Source organism: Pinus tabuliformis, chromosome Q (genome assembly GCF_031772625.1).
Source record: "Pinus tabuliformis cultivar Carrire ecotype Pingquan chromosome Q, CPIR1, whole genome shotgun sequence".
In the NCBI taxonomy this organism is placed as follows: Eukaryota; Viridiplantae; Streptophyta; class Pinopsida; order Pinales; family Pinaceae; genus Pinus; species Pinus tabuliformis.
In genome coordinates, this window is record NC_142296.1 from 874,821,517 (window position 1) to 874,825,645 (window position 4,129).

The following is a 4,129-nucleotide window of genomic DNA, read 5'->3' on the forward strand; positions in this document are numbered from 1 at the left end:
CTTCTCAAAGCAGCCCCCCACATAAAGGACTGGTGGGAAACCTACTACAAGCAGAAGGATGAAAGTACAGGCTCACTATTTTCAGCCGCACCCACTTGGAATTCATTTCGAGATGCCATCAAGGAGCAATACTACCCTGTCGGAAGCTATGAGGATCAATACATAAAGTGGACCACGCTGTGGCAGGGAAGGGACCAAGACGTGCCGCAGTTTACCAATATTTTCCATACCATTCGCACAAAGATGGTTATCAAGGATTCAGACCAACATTTGGTACTCAAATACCGCGGCTGCCTACACAAGTACATCCAAGAAGAAATAGAATTCATGAACATCTCCTCACTCGGCACAGCATACCGATATGCTGTCAAGGTTGAGCAAAAGTTTAAACAGAAGAAGCGAGACTTTGGATCTGCGAATCCGAAGCAAGGGAAAGGTTCCCCCAAACTGCAGAACAAAGGACAAAGCCAAGGTGGGGCGGCCCAAGACAACCTGCCAATGCTGCAAGCAGAGAACAATGCAATGAAGCAGAAAAGGGACTCAGGAAAGTGGTGTGAGTTCATAAGAGCTCCACTCACAACACAAGTGAGCATCGGGCTAAGGAGTCATTGGTGGCCGAGCTAAAGGTTTAAGAATCAGATGCATGTTCTGACTTTGGGTCAAAACCCGACAAGAGGAATGACAAAGGGAAGTAGATTATCGATGCAGAGCCCAATGCCACCATTGCGACCACGAAGATCCATAGGAGGAGGAGCGTCTCTTCCACTCCCAGATGTGGGTAAAGGGCTATCCCCTACAGTTCATTATTGATAGTGGGAACCAAAAGAACCTCATTTCGGTAGAAGTCGTGAAGCGGTTGGGCTTACCAACCACAACACATCCACAACCATACACCATCGGGTGGCTTCACCAAGGATGAGATCTTCGCATGAGCCAGCAGTGTTGCCTTCCAAACAACATCATGCGCTTCACAGATGAGGTATTGTGTGACATTTCTCCTCTTGAAGTTTGTGATGTATTATTAGGACAACCATACTTGTGGAAGCGACATGCTATATATGAATCAAGGACCCGTGTTGTTATTGTTACTTTTGGAAATAAGTTGTACAAGATACCGGAGGTAGCACCGCCTACTGCCATCTCTTTGGTTACTGCAAAACAATGCAGTAACCTCATTTCTAAAATCAGGAAATTTGTTTTCCTGATGATATGCCCTCAAGGAAATAAGAAGATGGTGGCCACGACCTCCAGACAGGGCCCCTCTGCACGACAACTACAAATGGACAAGGTCGTGGAGGAGTACGAGGACATCTTCACCTCCCCCGCAGGGGTTCTTCTGCACTGTCAGGTAAAGCACTCCGTCGATCTAACCCCAGGTGCACTGCTGCCCAATGGACGAATCTATCGGTGCTCCGTTCTGGAGAATAATGAAATCAAGAGCAGATTCAGGAGCTACTACAGAAAGGTCACATCCGTCCGAGTTCATGGCCCTGTGGGAGCCCGATCATGTTGGTACAGAAGAAGGATGGGACTTGGAGACTCTGTATTGACTATCGGGCGCTGAACAAGATTATTGTCTATAATAGGTACCCGATCCCACGGATTGATGACCTCATGGACCAAATAAAGGGAGGGAAACATTTCAGCAAGATCGATTTGAAGTCAAGATATCACCAGGTACCAATCAAACCCTCCGATGTGTGGAAGACTACCTTAAAAGCCAAGGAGGGCCTTTTCGAATGGTTGGTTATGCCTTTCGGATTCGCGAATGCTCCCGCAACCTTCATGAGGCTAATGGATGACATCTTGCAGCCATTCAAAAACTCATTTGTAGTGGTATACTTGTATGGCATCCTGATCTTCAGCCAGAGTTGGGAAGAGCACCTCCACCACATCCAATAGGTTCTCCAAACACTGCGGCAACACAAGTTATGTGCCAATTTGGAAAAATGCACTTTTGGCATGACCCAGGTTCAGTATCTGGGATACATTATTGATGAACAGGGAGTGCATGTGGATCCATCCAAGATCCATGTCATTCAGGATTGGCCATCTCCAACCACTCTAACAGAGCTCCGCAACTTTCTAGGTCTTGTCAACTTCTACCATAGGTTCGTGTTGGGATTTTCTCATATCACTTGGCTCTTGAGTTAAGTCACCAAGGGAGGAGTGAAAGCAAAATTCTTTTGGTCTGAATCTTAACAAAAGGCATTCACAGAGTTGAAAAATTGCCTCTGCTCGGCACCAGTGCTCGCATTACCAGACTTGTAACAACCATTTGAGGTTGAGACAGATGCCTCTAAGTATGCTATTGGGGCAGTCCTTACTCAACACGGGCATCCAGTGGCATATCACAGTGAGACACTTTCAGACACAGTGCAGAAGTATCCCACTTATGAGAAAGAGATGTATTTGTGCAGGCCTGCCGACAATGGAAGCATTACATTTTGGGGAAGGAAACGGTCATCCACACAGACCACCGACCCCTGTAGTTCATACAAACACAAGGGAAATTGCAAATTGATCGCCATCAGAAATGGTCCACATACCTGCAACAGTTCCATTTGAATATCAAGTATGAGAAGGGCAACACCAATAATGTTGTAGATTACCTTAGTCGACCACCGATCATGGCGTTAACCACCGTGCTCAACTCTTGTGTGCACGAGACTTATGATTGGCCACTCCTCTACAAAAGTGACCCAGAATTTGGCCACACATACCAGACACTCTTGGAAGGTAAGCATGTTCTAGATTTTCACCTCCAGGATGCCCTGTTATGCCACCTAGGTCACCTTTGTGTTCCTTCAAGTGAGCATGCCAAGATGATTTTTGAAGCACACTACAGTCGGGCTATTGGGCATTTCGGGGTCGAGAAAATGGTGGTAGTACTATAGAAGTATTTCTATTGGCCGAATCTTTGACAAGATGTCAGGAAGTACATCAGATCATGCATTGCCTGTGCCATTGCCAAACTGACCATCAAGAAGCAAGGCCTCTATACCTCGCTGCCTACCCCTAGTTGACCTTGGGAATCCATCTCCATGGATTACATGTTAGGGCTTCCTTCCACTAAGCATGGAAACGACTGTGTTTTTGTGGTCATTGACTGGTTCTCGAAGATGGCCATTATGGCGGCTTGTAAGAAGAATATCACAGTCGAAGCCACTACTAAACTCTTCTTTAAATGAGTGTGGGTACACTTTGGGATATCACTATCTATCATATAAGATCGGGGCATCATGTTCCTCAGTACATTTTGGTCCAGTCGCTAGTCGATGCTAGACACCAAACTCACTAAGTCCATAGTGTTCCATCCTCAAATTGATGGCCAGACTGAGGTTTTCAACAGGATGATCGTACACATTCTATGCATGTACAACTCAAAGCATCCATGCACATGGGACAAGAGCCTCTCCTATGTTCAACACAACTACAACCGGGCTCTCCATAGCTTGACTGACCACAACCCTTTTCAGGTGGGCTTGGGATTCCAGCCAATATGTCCTATTGATATGGCCATGCCATTGCAGCTACTCACGAAGATTCAGCTCATGTCCAATCTGAAAGAGATAAGGCAAACAACTTCATTGAGCACATCCAACATATTCGCGTGTAGGTCCATGACATTATGGAGAAATCAAATGCCAAGTACAAGCAGTGACATGATCAACATCGGGTGCCACACAAGTTTCAGGTGGCCGACAAAGTCTGGTTGCATTTGCAAAAGGAATGCCTTACTGGAGCCTATTGAAAACTCAGACCACTCTCATATGGTCCTTACACCATTACCAAGGTTGTGGGAAACAATGTATTTGAGCTCACCATTCCCCCATTCCTTGGCCTGCACCCAGTGTTCAATGTGGACCGCCTTCGGCCATACTTTCCACCATTACTAGACACATTCGACATTGCAAAACAGCTCACGCCCATAGAGTTAAATCTAGATTGCATGGAATACGCTGCAATTGATCGGGTCATGGACACATAGATCAAGCACACTTGCCAGCAGAATATCCAACTGTATCGAGTTGTCAAAGCAAGCCAACTCCTTCACTATGGCAAGTGGCTCACCAAGGACCAAGTTCAACAGAGGTTTCCTCATCTCATGGAGGAACTCAACGCAATG